This window comes from Syngnathoides biaculeatus, chromosome 18, assembly GCF_019802595.1.
Source record: "Syngnathoides biaculeatus isolate LvHL_M chromosome 18, ASM1980259v1, whole genome shotgun sequence".
NCBI classification, from domain to species: Eukaryota; Metazoa; Chordata; class Actinopteri; order Syngnathiformes; family Syngnathidae; genus Syngnathoides; species Syngnathoides biaculeatus.
In genome coordinates, this window is record NC_084657.1 from 7,624,287 (window position 1) to 7,641,567 (window position 17,281).

Here is a 17,281-nt window from a genome sequence, read left to right on the forward strand (position 1 = left end):
TTTAATGATCATGCTCAGAGGTTGGACACACAAAAAATTATTGATAGCTGTCTTGAGCAAGGCTGGACCATGGCCTTGAGGGGCACGGGCTGGCTACTGCTCTGGGTGATGTCATCACTGACGCTTGTTACTGGTCACAGGTGTTTCACATGAGGCACTGTGATTAGACCAAGTATTTAAGTTGGAGTTTTGTCACAGGCATGGGCCAGTTCATTACTTTGTGTTAGTGAGTTGCATTCACTGCCTGTGGGACACTCTGCTTCTATGCGTAAGTTAGAGTACCCCTGGTCACAGCGATTCCGTGTCCTTTTGTTTGATCCTGTCCTGTTGAGTTAGTTAGTTTGCTTCAGTGTCATCGAACCATTGCCGTATGTCTTTTGAATCGTTTCTGTGCCTCTGCCTTGTCTGACTGCTTCACCGTATGACCCAGTTTCTGGAATAAACCACATTGAACATTATGCCTCTGCCTCGAAGTCCTGCATTTGGTTGTGCACCGCTGGTTTGTGACAATAGTGACTTAGGTGTATTTGTATTTTACAATTCACCTGCACTACTCTTCCTCCAGGTGCGGCGCTGCTGTAATGTATTTTTCTGCTGAAGCACCTTGGTGCAGTTGCGTGTTTGGAGTGAAAAACAGCTATGGGTTGTTGTTAGCGTTCTTTTTCCTTCTGGGCAAGAATATTCTAAAAACAAACATGCGGCCTACACTTATGTTTGAGAACTGAAGCCACAACGAAACGCCATGTGGCCCACTGGTACTTAGGGTGGGTGATCGCGCAGCTGTGGGAGATACAAAAAATAGATCGAAGCAATCTGTTTTGATTCAAGATTTGTACTACTTTTCAAATGTCTGCAGCCTTTGTCAATGTGTTCAATGGCTACATTACAATAGTAAGTAACAGTATCCATCCATCCATCCATCTTCTTATCCAGTTATCCTCACGAACGTAGGAGGAATGCTGGAGCCTATCCCAGCTGTCAATGGGCAGGAGGCAGGGTACACTCTGAACTGGGTGCCAGCCAATTGGAGGGCACATAGATACAAACAGCCGGACTCACAATCACACCTGGGGGCAATTTAGAGTGTCCAATTAATGTTGCATGTTTTGGGGATGTGGGAAGAAACCGGAGTGCCCGGAGAAAACCCACGCAGGCACGGGGAGAATATGCAAACTCCACACAGGCGAGTTTGGGATTGAAGCTGGGACTTCAGAACTGTGAGGCCAACGCTTTCCAGCTGAGCAATTGTGCCACGAGTAACAGGATACTTTTTGTAATGTGAACACACATGTGTCATGTACTGTACGCTGTCACATTTGTATTTGCATTGTTTTGTAACAGGTTCCAAAATTGCAAGTTGACCTGAAACAGGAAATGTCCCACAGTGTTTTTCTTTTGTTCCCAACTGAAGAATTTGTTTGGGATGATCGTGTTTGAAATGATTTTCGTCACGTTGAGGTTTTAAGACGACACCTTTGTTGCACCTTCTTACAAATTAGACATAACTTATTGGCGTGAACAGGTTGGGTCCATTCATCATGCTTCAATCCAAGATATCCCTACGTCATTGTGGTGGCTTTAGGCTATGAAACTCATTCCATTAATGCCAATCAATATTCTGTGACTGCACTTACTAGGTCACCATTGGACAACTTAGCTTCATCCACTTCAGCGCCAGTATCTCAAAAGCACGCACACTCATGTGCACATACGCAAACAGAAAATCAGACACAGGGTCCCTGCCCTTCATTATCTCTGTTTGGATTAGAGACCATTTCACATGTGCTTTCACATCGTGGGGGCTGCGACAGTACGGGTGATTGACAATGCTCCACAGTCCCCTAGCCATTTCGGATGCTGCACATGATGCGGGGTTTTCCTTAGTGAATGAGGGTTATAGAATGCAATCCATTTTCATACGCTGTAAAAGAAAAGCCCACAAAACTGGGATAATTACATACACACACAAAATCCATCTAAAAACAAGACTGTGTAGAGTGAACCGCGTTATATTGAATAAACACTGTAATCTGAAGGAGGTTACTGACTGTAAGGTTGTGGTACGGGAAAGAGAAACAGCATAGGAGGGTGGTGTGAAAAATGACTCTGGGGGTGGGGAGGAAGATTAGGAAGACAAAACTAAAGCAGAAAATCATGTGGTTGAAGCTGAAAAAGCAAGAATGTTGGGTGATTTTTCAGGAAGAGGTGAGACAGACTCTTGGTGGACAGGAGGACTTCCAGAAGACTGGCCCACTTCAGTGAAGGTGATCACAAAAACCGGCAGGAGAGTACTTACTGTATCTTATGGCAGGGAAGGAGAGAAGGAGATTTGGTGTTGAAACCTAAAAGTAAAGGAAAAATGAGACAAGAGGCAAGCTAAGAACAAGTGAGACACTATGAGGACCAAGCAGAGGAGAAAGGAATCCATTGAGATGTGACGTAGAGCAAAGGTAGAGGTGGTAAAGGCCAAATAAGTGTTATATGATGACATGTATGTCAGGTTGGACACTAAAAAAAGAGCATAAGATTTATACAGGTTGACCAGACAGATGGATAGAGATGGGAAGGATGTGCAGAAGGTTCGGGTGATTAAGGATAGAGATGGAAATATGTCGACTGGTGCCTGTAGTGTGCTGGATAGATGGAAATAATACTTTGAGGTGTTGATGAATGAATAAAATGAGAGAAGGGAAAGTAGAAGAGGCAAGTGCGGTGGACCAGGAAGTGGCAAGTATTAGTAAGGGGGATGTTAGAAAGGCCTTAACGAGGACAAAAAACGGAAAGGCAGTTGGTCCTGATGACACTCCTGTGGAGTTATGGAAGCATCGGGTCAAGGTGACTGTGGGGTTTTTGACTAGCTTGTTTAACATAATTTTAGTAGGAGAGAGGATGCCTGGAGAATGGAGCAAAGGTATGCTGGTGTCCATTTTTAAGAACAATGATGTGCAGAGCTGTTGGAAGTATAGAGGAATAAAGTTAATGACCCACAAAATGAAGTTATGTTAAAGAGTAGGGGAGGCTACACTCAGGACAGAAATACTGTAAGTATCTGCAAGGAACAGTATGGTTTCATGCCTAGAAAGAGTACCACAGATGCATTATTTACCTTGACAATGTTAAAAAAGTACTTAGAAGGTGTGAAGGAGCTACATTTTAACTTTGTGGATCCAAAGAAAACCTATGACAGAGAACTAAGAGAGGAACTGTGGTACTGCATGCTGAATTCTGGAGTGGCAGATAAATATGTTAGAAAAGTACAGGACATGTATGAGGGGAGGAGAACAGTGAAGAGGTGTGATGTAGGTGTGAAAAAGGAGTTTAAAATAGGGGTAGGACTGCATCAGGGATAATCCCTGAGCCCCTTCCTGTTTGAATCTCTGATGAAGAGCAAAATTGCCAGTCTGGATTACAGACAGTGGCACAGAAGAGACAACTGGAAGCTGAGCTGGAGGTGGCTGAAACAAAAATGTTGAGGTCCTCTCTTGGAGTAAAGACATTGAATAAAATTGCAAATCAGCTCATCAGAGGGAGATCCAAGGTTAGATGATTTGGAGACAAAGTTAGACAGGTCAGACTTTGATGGCTTGGGCACATCCACAGGAGAGAGAGTGAATTTATTGGTAGAGGGATGAGGATGGAGCTGCCAGGCAACAGCACGAGAGGAAGACCAAAGAGAAGGTGGATGTTGTAGTAAGGGAAGACATGAGGACAGTTAGTGTTACGGAGGAGGATCCAGGAGATTGGTAAAGGATGATACGCTCTGGTGACTCTGAATGGGACAAGCTGAAAGGGGGAAAAAAAAGTATGGAAAATTTTGTTTTGTTCTGAACTCTTTTTTTTTTTTTTTTATCTAAACATGAATTGCATTGTAATTCTAAACCTTTCTTCATCACCACCCTAATACCTTTATTTGTTTTTGAAAAAGGGAAGCAATGCCAAAGATCATCTAACACATCATAAAAGACATCGGTCATATATATTTTTTTCACCTGCATTGTAGGAAAGCATCAAAATGTGCTAAAAAGTCAAAGGCCAAAGATTTTATGTGGTCAGTTAAAATTAGTACTTGCATTGTTTATATCTTATCTAATACATGCATGTCATGTCCAGTAAATTGCCAACTATAGATTAGCTAAAAGTTTGGCTTTTCTTATGCGTATTGAGGTTTCACAGTAGTGCAGCTTTAGAGCATTGGCCTCACAGTTCTGAGGACCGGGTTTCAAATCGTGGCCCCACCTTTGAGCTATGAGCTCATGTATCGCACAACGTTTAGTTTTAACCTCTGGTTGTATCTCATCTAGACACCATACTTTATTTTTTTGTCATGTTTTACTGCATTGATGCAAACATAATTCTGCTTAAGAGTCAGTCCCATTTCGGTATGTCTCGCCATCTCTTCAATACCTGACTGTGTTATCAATTCAAGAAAAAATGTTTTAGTGACACTCATGTTTGAAGTGTGAATTGATATCTGGTATGAGATAAGTGTATTTTTCACTCATCCCTTGATAAATTGAATGAGGGAACACCCTGTGCTGTTTTGTCATATTGAAATACTCGACTTTGTTTACATACAAAAAGCATGTGCTGTTTCAAATCCATTATCCTATACATGAAATGATCTGGGCTTTTTCTTTTTTTTTTTTCTTGTAACTCAGTTCATGAAATATTTCAGTATTGCTTTTGTCTCTAAAATACGCCCACAGAAAAGGCTTTCTTTCAGCTACAGTCAAGTTGTCTTGGTAATAAGCATGTGTTTCAATGTACCAGGCTGAAGGATCTGGAGCACTCTTCTCAGGTCTTCCGAAACCACCCAGGAACTATGGGATGGGGTGGGCTGTGTTGATGAATGCTGGGTGGTTGACAGAACGTTTTTCAGTAAAGGAGCCACCATTATGTAACTGAAATAATGAGGATTAAAATGAATCAAAAAAGGAAAACCCCCAAAAACTGATCTTTATGTTTTCCCACTGCGGTGCACTTGGTGGACAACGAGCAGTCTGGACAAATTCTCTGCTCACTAAGCTTAGGTCAGCTCAACCTCTGGCCAACCTGGTCCAGCTAAGGAGCGACTGCTCAAGTCCAACTGGTGTGACTGTGCAATGGGATGAGGCTGGCCGTCAGGGACACTCTAATGGTCCAATACACTCAGTTGTAGTTTTTTTTTTTTTTTTTTTTTTTTAAAAAGCAGGTTTGGCATCGTGCAAGACAAGGAAATGAAGCCCGTTTTTTTTCTCTGCATTTGTATGTTCACATATGATTATTTGCAATGTAAATTCTCTCTTTTTTTTTTTTTTTTTTACTGATATAAAATATTTGACACGGCTGGATTTAAAAATTGACTAAGAGTTGTCCTTGAAATCGTGCAGTTTTTGTTTATTCATTGCACCTAGGTGGGCACAGTGGCGCAGCTGTAAAGCGTTCAATCCCATTCCTGCTTGTATGGAGTTTGCATGTTCTCCCCGTGCCTGGATGGGTTTTTGCAGGGTTTCTTCCCAAATCCCGTGTACCCCGCCTCCTGCCCTTTGACAGCCGGAATAGGCTCTCAGCACTTCCCGCCACCCTCGTGAGGATAAACGGCAAAGAAAATGGATGGATGGATATTACTATAGCCTGCCTGCTACCCATCTCTTCTTTTCTGCATCTCGTATTTTGCTTGTATTTATTGAGTCCTTGCAGCCTTCCTCCCTCACTTATTTGCACTCACTGTCTTTATCAATCAATATCTATCTTTGATTATTTTCTTATTGTATTTCTCTCCTGGCTCCTCCTTGATTGCCTTGTAAATTTTGATAAAATCACTGCAGTCTAAATATTAATTGTAAGACAATATGGTTGTGTTGCTGTATTTTTTTTCTGTTTTATGATCGTTGCCTTTCTGAGGTACAATATACCCTTTACTTTTTCATTTGAGCACATTGTGTGATTTATTGGCATGACCTGTAATATGGAGAAAACAGTATTCAACCTTTTAATTGATTGACAAATTTTTTGAATGTCTGTTCTGGTAGTGGAAGTGAAAGGAAAACATGTAACAGGCTACTTGCTTTATAAAGTATAGAGCCTTTCAAGGGACCCAAGGACGTTTAAACGCACAAGCTGTTCAGAGCTAGATAAAGACATTTTATTTCTGAGTGCTGACTACATCCAGTAGCTCCTGTCTATCAGAATGAATCCTGAATAACTATTCGTGGATTAACTAAATATCCTTAACTATAAAGAGTCAATATTTTAAAAGTATAAGCAAAAGGAAGGGGTTATTTCTGTTAAGCATATCCTTCAAAGATTGCTGGAAAGTGAGGTGGGGTATGTCAAATGCCGGTCAGTAAGGTCACTTTACAGAAATCAATTAAATCATTGGATTCAGAGCACACACGTATGCAGTTTTGATCACATTATCAACTCAAATTTAACTCATTTAATGGAGAAGACATGTTAATACATTCTCACAAATCCATTTTAGTGCCAAAGTTCTATTCATACATTTTATTTTGTTTGTTTTTAAATTGTTCATTTGATGCAACTCCACAGTTTGTATCAAAGACTTGTAAAATATTTTAGTATGATGAACAACAGTCTATGCCAGCAGTGGCTTTGATCAGAGCTTTGTCAACAAGATCAGAGAAAGACAACATCCATTGAGGCCCCACGTGGGTGTGGTGGGGAGTTGTAGGAGCGTGGTTGGAGGTATATTCTCACAAATCCATCTGTGTAGTGCACAGCTCCATAAGTCACAATGCTCTCGCCGTTATAAAAATGTAAAATTAAATTGAAGATCCTTCCTATGTACAATATATATTGGTGCACTTTGCTTGAATGAACTCATGTTGTACATTATACATTTTTGTCATTAGCTTACTCTCATGACTTGCACCGAATGGAATCAGCCAGTAGTGCATAGTCCAGATAGTAGCTACTGATACCTAGCCTCAAAGCACACTTCCAAATGATCGTCAGTCATGGTGGACTTGAATTTAGGACTTAATAATCTTCATGTAGGAAAAGGCTGACCCACATGTAGTTCATAAAAGGAGCTGAATAATGCAGTCAAGAAGGCATAACATTTCCTCAAGTTGGGCTACTTTTTCTCACTCATTAAACTCCAGAATTGCCCACTTGCCCTGGACTTTGGTTCAATGACAGCTTGGAGTGTCGAAATCTCATCTTCCTGTCCAGAAGAGTTGAGGTGAAACAATGTTGAAATTTTAGATGCACGTGAATTAATCTCAGGATGTTCCTGAAAAGGACAACACGTGAATTTAGTGACTGGCTCCAATAAAATGAAGTCTTATTCGCTCTCATTCTCAGCTATGGCTTCACTGCGACAAATAATTATACTTCTTGATAGCTGGAGAGCTTTGATTGAAGAAGTATTTCTGGTTTCTTTTTCAAGTGTCAGTATAATGAATCAGATGCTTCAACGAATGCGTGCTTTACCATTTCTCCATTTTGAAAGGACTTTTGTTCTTAATAACGATGGAGTGACTCACCCGTAATGATGCTACGGTGGCTGTCTTCACTTTTGAAGTTAGCTTTGACAAAAATGACTTGCTGCCCGGACAGCTGGGATTTTAATGCCTTCATCTTTCTCTTTCTCAGCTTTGTCTGTGGAGGGAAGTCAGTGTCGTAGTTTTTTATGCACAGTTCTAAAATTCTATTCTACGGTTCCTTATTCGGAATAGCAATGATAGTCTGGCAGATGGGGCAAACACACTGAATATTTAGTTCTGAAAAAGTCTTCCTCCCATTCCTAATGGAAATTGTAGGTTTTTGGTGGCCTATTTGATCCACCACCCATAATTATAGCCGTTCTTTAGTTGAGAAAAAATAAATTGAGCCCTAACTAGGTAGCTCGGTAGCTTGCTTGAGTTTTGCAGCACTTTGCAATGGTTGTACATGGATGCACAGTGACCCATATGTCAGAAAAGGAGAGATCTCAGACTGGCTGCCAATTGAGTGACACATTTCTTAGTGAGAATTAATGATAATTTGGCATCTATTTTTTTCTGTCATGCGATCTACCCACACTTCCTTCGCAGTTAACCAATAGATCACAATTGAGGTATTGGACACCCATGTATCAAAGGCTTGGAAAGAGATTAGTATGATAAATTGGCAGTAGATGGGATCAGTGGCTTAAATCAGAGCTTTGAGAGCATGGTCAGAGGAATACAGAATTCATTGAGGGCTCATATGGGTGTGATGAGGAGTTGTAGGAATATGCTTGAGAGCAAGAAAAGTTGACGACAAGTTAGAGTGGATAAACATGGATAAACAGACAGCTTACTCTATCACAGAGTTTTGCTACCGCCACATAGAAAGGGAATGTCATGAGTTGGTTTAGACTTGACCCAAGAGCAAATGTAGGTGGAGATGCTGTAATAAAAAAAAATATTGAAAAAAGGGGAATGGAGATGGTCCTTGAGATTTGCAGATGGGCTGTTGAGGCAGGAAGTAAGTGGCAACAATGGCAAACTGGTGTCTGGCTTGCCGGAAGAAGTAAACTAGACAAGGGACACGGAGGGACCACTGAGGAGAAGAAGAAGCATGGAGGTCCGAAAAATAACAAGGAATGTAGTGGCTTACTGATAGGTTTGAGAGCATTTGTAACAAAGGAGAGTGTCAACATTCTCGAAAGAGTTTCTGGTATCTGGAAAGATTTTATGCAGGTCCTCATGAGGGCTGATAGAAACAGGTGCAAGGCCAGGGTGGTGCTGATACAAAGGAGCGTAAAGTTCCATCCATGCTGCAATAAAAGGACTGTACGGCACAGCTCATGACAATACCCCTCTCAACGGAAACCTGCTACTGTCCTACCAGGTTTCCCTGGATGAGCTGCATAAAAGTTACTAAACAGGGAGTCAACCAGTGTCGGTTTTTGGGAAATCCAGGAGCACTCATCTGGATCATATCCCTCCCAGTCTACCACGTACTGTTAACCTCTCCCCCTGGGGCTCACAACGAGGATGCATGAAATGTCAATGACTGGGCAGAGAGGGTACGTCCAGCGGGCTAAGAGTGCAGTTGGAGACATACTTGTCATGGAATGTATGAAAAATGTTGAGAGACTGCGGAAGTTTCAGTTGTACAGACCTGGAATCAATCATTTTTGTGATGATGAAAGGACCCATACAGGACAGATTGTGTTTACGGGAGTGGGAGGTCATGGGTAGAAAATCAAATGGACTGACCCACTTTGTTCTCAGGCATAGGAGAGAGATGAAGCCTGAGAGCCATGTGTGTGTGTGTGTTTTTTTTTTTTTGTTTTTTTTTTTAATTATTCAGAACAGGTTAAGGCTGTCTTTCCACACAGTCTGACCCTGGTTTGAAGTGATCTTTAACTGGTAGTCTGAGGAGGGGTACGTAATTGACATATTTGGAAAAGCGGTTGACAATACTGAGAATGATCGATTTACTTTCAGAGGTGGGTAAACTGGTAATGATGTCCAGAACAATGTGGGACAAAGGGGTGACTTGGGATAGGCAAGGGACGCAGTAGACCAGCTGGGGGCAGAAGTAGATTTCCCTCTGGCACAGACAGAGCTAGCTTCGATAAACTGCTGAGTGTCGTTCACGAGGCTGGGCCTCCATAAGTGCTGGTGGATGAACTGAATGGGTCAGAATGACAGATGATCTTGGATTTGGGCATTCATTGAAGGACGTTAGATTGTGCAGAGTCGAGCATGTACAGATGGTTTAAAGGTCCTTTTCTTGGGATCCAGGTGAGATTTGGGAGGATTTTTAACCATTTATTCAATCTTTTAGGTGGCCACTCCAATGGAGCACGAGGAAGTGAGGCTGGCTTCTGGTTAGCTGGAGGGGGTGAGTAAATCCGCTTCCTGATGTGGGATCCAGAGTCGGAGAAGAGAATGGAATTACAGCATGTACTTAAGCCTGCTGTGGTGGGAAATGTGGTCATCAAGTGAAAAAAATTGGTCCAAGCAAACTGGAATGGGTGGAGGATGTAGTCAGGTAGAATATATGAGTCTCTATTAGGATGAAAGGGAAAGTTCATGACATTGGTGAGGCCAGCCTTTATGTACAAAATTGAGACAGAGGCACTGAAGAGAACACAGGAACCAGAGCTGCAGTTGATGTAAATGAAGATGTTGATGTTCTCTCTAGGAGAGAGCAGTTTGGATTGGATTAGAAATTACTCAGCCGAGAGACAGCCAAGGTGAGATGTTTTTGAGTCAGAGAGAGGAAACTTCGATGGTTTGAGCAGATTCACAGGAGAGATCATGAATGTATTGGTTGAAGGATGATGAAGATGGAGCTGCCAGGCAAGAGAGTTAGAGGAAAACCAAATAGAGGGTTTATGGCTGAAGTGAGGGAAGACACGCTGGCTGCGGTGGTTAGAGGAAGATACAGGAGAAAGGCTTACATGGAAAAGGATGACACGCTGTTGTGACACCTATCGGGGAAAGGAAAAATAAAAGTGTCACAACTTATTGGATAGTCATACAATCCAACTGGATGAATCAATTAGCCTTCCAGACAGTCGGGGTTCTGGTGGGGAGCAGCAATGTGCTTGGACCTCCAGTGAAACTTCCCCACATGGACATAAAGACAAAACATTTTCCAGACAGCCCGTCCTTGGAGAGCCACCCTAAATCACAACAATCCAAAATGATGTAACTCTTCCTGACTGTTACTACAGTTTCAAATCCCGTCAGAAGAGGCATATTAATATATACACGATACCATTTTGTTTAATATGCCGCAGTCTTAACTCAATATTTATGGATTTCAATAGGAGAAAGAGAAACTCCAACTCCAGCCGTTTAAATCGTCTCCAGTAGTACTGAGGTGTTCATTTGCTAACTGTGAACCAACTCACCCTGAGTCACCCACATGGTAGTGTGTTGACCGAATATGAAATAGAACAGAACTTCATGCAAAAATGAAACAATGGGCAACCCGACCAACTGAGCAGGCAAAGAAACACGAAGTATGATTGGGCACTAGTTTTTGTGGAGAAATTGATCGGGGTGGCTTTTTTGTTTGTTCTTCATAGATGCACCTGCCATGCCTCTTGTCTTTATTTAATACCGTACAGTTTACGGTCTAACCTGATGCGCCACCATGCCACACTCTTCACACAAATGTGTTTGAGTTAATTTGAGTTAATGAGTCGATCTTCTTCTGCTTCTTCTCCTTTCGGCTTGTCCTGTTAGGGTTCTCTTTGATTTTCCTCTTCCTCTTTTGCCTGACAGGTCTATCCTCAGCACCCTATATACCAATATACTCACTCTCTCACCTGTGGACATGTCCAAACCATTGAAGTCTGCTCTCTCAAACCTTGTCTCCAAAACATTCAACTTTGGCTGTCCCTATAATGAGCTAATTTCTAATCCCATCCAACGTGCTCACTCCTAGCGAGAACCTCAACATCTTCATTTCTGCCACATCCAGTTCTGCTTCCTGTTGTCTCATCAGTGCCACCGTCTCTAATGTGTACATCATGGCCGGCCTCACCACTGTTTCATAAACTTTTCCCTTCAACCTAGCAAAGACTCTTCAGTCACACAACACACATATGACACCTTCCGCCAGCTGTTCCAAACTGCTTGGACCCGTTTCTTCACTTCCTTACCACACTCACTATGGATTGGTGACCCCAAGTATTTGAAGTCCTCCACCCTCGCTATCTCTTCTCCCTGGAGCCTCACTCTTCACCCTACACACCTCTCTTTCATGCACATATATTCTGTTTTACTTGGGCTGATCTTCATACCTCTATCTTGTAGTCCATGCCCCCATCTTTCTAATTGTTCCTCCACGTGCTCCCTGCTTTCACTGCATACTACAATGTCATCTGCGAACATCATGGCCCAATGGGATTCCAGTCTAACCTCATCTGCCGGCCTATCCATTACCACAGCAAGCAGGGAGGGGCTAAGAGCTGATGCAGTCCCTCCTCCACTTTAAATTATTTTGTCACACCTACGGCACACCTCACCACTGTTCTGCTGCCCTCATACATGTCCTGTAGCATTCTAACATGTTTCTTTGCCACACTAGACTTACACATGCAGTACCACACTTCCTTTCTTGGTACTCTGTCATAAGCTTTCTCTCGATCCACTAAGACACAATGTTCTCCTTCTGACCTCTGTACTTTTCCACTAGCATCCTCAAGGCAAATAATGAATCTGTGGTACTGTTTCTAGGCAGGAAACCATACTGTTGCTCGCAGATACTTACTTCTGTCCTGAGTCTAGTCTCCACGACTCTTTCCCATAACTTAATTGTGTGGCTCATCAACTTTTTTCCTCTATAGTTCCCACAGCGCTGAACATTGCCTTTGTTCTTAAAAATGGCAGCTCAGGGTGTACCCTGCCTCCAGCACTCCTGTGACCCTTGTGAGGGTAAGTGGCTGAGAAAATAGATGGATGTGTTTGTAATTTCTGTGGCATTTAAAACAGTAACAGGAATGATCAAAGATACCTTTCAAGCTTTCAAAACTACTTGAAAGAGGATCCTTTATTATACTTTTGACATAAGCAACATCATCTGTAAATTCAATAGGTTTCAGGGCAAAATGCATTGCTATTTCGACCACTGCTAACTTCAGTAGATTTATGTCAAGCCATAACCAGCATGTGTTGCAATGTGAAAGGCAGCTACGAGACAAGCCCACTTCCATTCCCAGTGTCAACTTGAAAATGTGTACCATCGTGTGAAATTATAGCCACGAGATGACAGATCTGTGGCAGCTGTGTCCTCAGGACATTTAAATTCCGGTCTCTTTTCTCCAGTCATATTTATGATTATTAAATCGTACTAACACCTACTGAGAGCAAGATACAATCAATATATACCATCCCCACACAAAAGAAGTCCCAAAATGTTTTTAATCTTAAATTCTTCAAAAACCTCAAAAAAAAAAAAAAAAAAAGTCGGTGACATTTGAACACTGGCCCTAATTTAGTACATTTTGAAATGCAAAGATGGACAATGAATATCAGATAGAAGCGTGTGTGTAGGCCTGTATTGAGGTGCTGGTGTCCTAAATTAATGCTCTAGAGGGCTATGTTTGCACCTCCAGCATTTAGATTATTATCCAGTTTAAAGTTTAAGAATATGAATGTGCTTGTCCAATGAACGTGCTTGTTGTGCTTAATCAAAAAGTGCTTGCTCTTTGCTCATATCTACACTGTAAACAAGAAACTAATATCATACTTATTCTTTATTGACTTTATTCACTTACTCACCTAATAAAATATTACATATAAATATAGAAGTGGTATCTTGGAATATGTTCTACTGTTGTTCATCCTGAGTCGGTAAAATATATTCCACTGTTTCGGTTTATTGTATATATTTTTGGTACACACATTGCACTCAAATACCCACCTCAGGTTCCAAAAGCATGCAAGCAAAAGTAGATATGTCACAGTTCGGAAGCCTTTTCCACTGCACTTGCTCAATGTGAAAGAACCGCTCGTCATAGTGACAACGACCATAGCGCAGCACAGCCTTCCCAAATTTGGAAATGCTGCTGTAGACTCCTACTGTGAGGTAAAAGGAAAAGTTTCCCCCTGGGGGAGTAGACTGCAATTTCGGCAAGGCGCATCTGTCTTCTTTAAGAAAGCCCTCATGGTGAGCATCAGACATTGTCGCCGTGAGATGCCAAAACATGCATTTCCCCCCTCAGTACATACCTGTAGAGTACGCTATGAATGATGATCATCCTATTTTCAAGTGCAGTTGTGAAAAAGCCTTTACTCAGTGGTATTTTAACAGAAACCAGTCAAGTATCTCTCAACCACCAACTCAAAAAGGTGTTCTCAAGTCTTTTTTTACTGTCATACATACCGTTATATACATTTAGTTAATTTTTGTATACAGTAGTGTTCAAAATAATACCAGTCCAGTGTGACTAACCAGATTAATCTGCGTTTTCAATGTTTTTTGCTACATGTCAAACAACCAGTAGGTGCTGTAGATTCTCAGAAAACCAATGAGATCCAGCATTCATGATATACAGTACACATTCTTAAGGCTATGCAATTGAGCAATTTTTTGAAAGGGGTGCCTTTTAAAAAATAGGTATGGCATTAAATCAGTGAGGTTATCAATTTTGTGAAATACAGGTGCGAATAAGGTAGCCCCCATTTTGAGATGAAGCCAGCACTTGTTGAATATGCATTTCTCCTTGAAGGCCTTTGGAAAATGGGCCGTTGAGCACATTGTTCAGAAGTACAGTGTACTTTAATTGAAAATTTAATTGGAGAGGGGAAACCTTTAAAGATGAAAATTATGGCTGTTCAGCTAAAGGGCCTTAAAATGGAGGCCAAAACCAGAGATACGTGGCAGAAAATTGAAGATAACCATCAAAATGGATAGTAGAATAACCAGAATGGCAAAGGCTCAGCCAATGATCAGCTCCAGGATGATCAAAGACAGTCTAGAATTACCTGTCAGTACTGTGACAGTGAGAAGACATCTGAGTGAAGCTAATCTATTTACAAGAACCTCCTGCAAAGTCCCTCTGTTAATAAAAAAAAAAAAAAAAAAAAGCATATGCAGAAGATTTTCTTTTTGGGTTTGTGAGACGACCCCCAAACGCTGAATACAAGGCACAGTACACAGTGAAGACTTTGGAGCATGGTGGTGCAAGTCTCATGATATGGGCATGTTTCTCCTACTATGGAGTTGGACCTATTTATTGCAAACCAGGGGTCATGGATTGGTTTGCAAATGTCAAAAGTACTTGAAGAGGTCATTTTGCCTTACGCTGAAGAGGACATGCCCTTGAAATTGGCGTTTCAACAACACAATGACTCCAAACACACTAATGAACATGCAAAGTCTTACTTCCAAACCAACAAAGGTAATGTCTTAAGTGACCAGCCCAATCCCCGGAATTTAGTCCAATCCAAAACTTCAAAAATGCTGTTTCTGAAGCAAAACCATGGAATGTAAATGAATTTTGGAATGGTGTTAAGGAATCTTGGAGTGGAATAACAGCTGAAAAATGCCACTTGTTGGTTGACTCCATGCCACACAGGTGTGAAGCAGTTTTTAAAAAACTGTGGTCATACAATGAAATATTAGTTTAGTGATTCAAAGGATTGGTAAATAACAGAAACAAAAACATTTGTACAAAATAGTTTTGAGTTTGTAAAGTCAACGGTAGACTGCAATTTTTTTTTAGCACACCCCTTTCAACAAACTGACTAAGCTTTAAGAATGTGTATATCATGAATGCTGAGTCTTGGTGTTTTTTTTGAGAATCTACAGGTAACTCGTTTGACATGTATCAGTATATTAATATTCTGAAAATGCGGATTAATCTGCTTAGTCATAATGGACTGCTATTATTTTGAACACTACTGTGCAGACAGTGCTCTACATCAACACTCAAAAAAATACCTATTTGTGGGTTGATTTCAGCAATGGCAGCAAGCAATTCCTCCACAATTCTGGGGTTTTAGTCATATGAGTGTTTTGGAGACATTGTATATTTGATCAGACCAGGCAAACGCATACTGGCTTTATCCTTTCGAGATGGGCTGTATTAATTTAAGTAATGGCAAACACTTGCCACTAGATGACACAACTGTGCGACATCTAGGTATCTCAGTAACTACAAAGTTAAACCGAGTTCTGACGTGTGGTACATTTTAAACAGTATCTGATTTCGCCATCTACTTTGTATGGTATATCGTGTGTTACTTAGTAGTGAACCCTACCACTTTTTCTCTTGTATTGTAACAACACAGGTATTCCTGAGGTAATTTCTTTGTTTATTACATTTAGATCTTGCTCTATACGATAACATCCTTGTTTTACATCATGGGATTGAGACACAAGAGATCAACCTTGTGGACAGCGGAAAACACCAAACATGGATAGGGGAAGCATCCATAGTTGTGGCTAAGCCCAGGGCCAAGGTTTAGCACTACCCCCAGACGCGCCAGATCTTGACCAAGATTATCTGACAGGCTTTTTATAATCACCTGTAACTAACACTGTCATTTAGCATCGGAACGAGAGTAGGACCCAAATGCAGGACTCGGACGATGCCAGGTAGTTCAAGGAGAAACGTTTATTATATGCCGAGGTCGGGATCGAGCAGGCAGTCCGGTGCAGCAGCGGTAGTTGGAACGTCGGGCGAAGAGAGCAGGTGAGCGGGCAGGCAGGAGTCGGTACACAGGAGAACGATCAAGGCAGGCAGAAGTATCAAAGGAGTCAGGCTTACAAGGGTGGTCGGCGAACAGGCGAAGGTCGGTACACACAGGTTCGATCAGGGATACCGGAGCACACGAACGGGACATGAAGATCAACGAACTGGGGCCCCACCACTCGTCATCAGGGTGATATAAATACACGGACTAATCAGCCCGCATGAGACGCAGGTGTACGCCTCAATCAGCGCACCCGCACAGCTCGTGCTGGAGCCGCAGGATCATGACAAACACATACTGTAGGCAGCTCAATAATTTTGAACTAGCACCAAGGGCAGTGTCTCAAAGTATTAATTTATTCCTGCTCATTGAAAGTGCTGTTCATCCAAAAGAAAGATGCAATGTAGACACCCGGAAATCCACCACAGGTGTTTGGATAAGTAAATCAACAATTGATTAACAATAATAAACCAAATAAAAATACTATCTCTAAAAGGGACATAGTTGCCAAACCATGTTTTTCTATTTGGGATGTAGTATTGTCTCTATGGTGCCTCAGTATACATGAAATATGTATTTAAATTTTCCACACGTTGTCATGCCCCTGGCATCCTCCCCAGGCTGGGCGTGGTCAGCCAATTAGTCGGCACACACCTGCACCCCTTTTAGGCTGATTACACCCGGTACTTATCGGACACGGGGGACAACTCGTCCTCCGCCAGATCGTTGATTCCATGCCTCATTCCCGCACTCCCGTATACCTGACTTACCGTGTACCGACCCTCGCCTGTTCCCTGACCATCCTAGTAAGCCTGCCTCTTCTGATACTGCTGCTTTTCCTGACTGACTCGCTGATCATTGACCACGGACCGAATAAAGGCTTTCTGTACACTGCCTGCCTCTGGAGTCGTGCATTTGGGTCCGCCCTAGAGCCTCGTTCGTGACAGAACGATCTGGCCACAACATGGACCCAGCCGACTCCGAAGTCATCCGCCGATCGTTACGCTTCCAGAGCAGGCGCCTGGTTGAGCAGGAGGCTGCTCTCCAGGTAACGAATCAACGTCTCCATGAGATCTGTGCCTGGCTGGAGCCGTGGCTAGCATCCAAGCTAGCGCGGCTGCTACGCCGACGATGGTCACTGCGCC

At 42.1% G+C, this 17,281-nt stretch overlaps 1 long non-coding RNA gene across 1 annotated transcript in view; it reads left to right on the forward strand.

Annotated features, from left to right (window-relative positions):
• LOC133491826 (uncharacterized) overlaps positions 1 to 17,281 on the forward strand; it is a 72,104-nt gene that overhangs the window by 1,423 nt on the left and 53,400 nt on the right. The window contains exons 2-3 of the long non-coding RNA XR_009792489.1: positions 9,766 to 9,822; positions 12,284 to 12,371. This is a non-coding gene — a long non-coding RNA (uncharacterized LOC133491826). The remainder of the gene's footprint in view (positions 1 to 9,765; positions 9,823 to 12,283; positions 12,372 to 17,281) is intronic.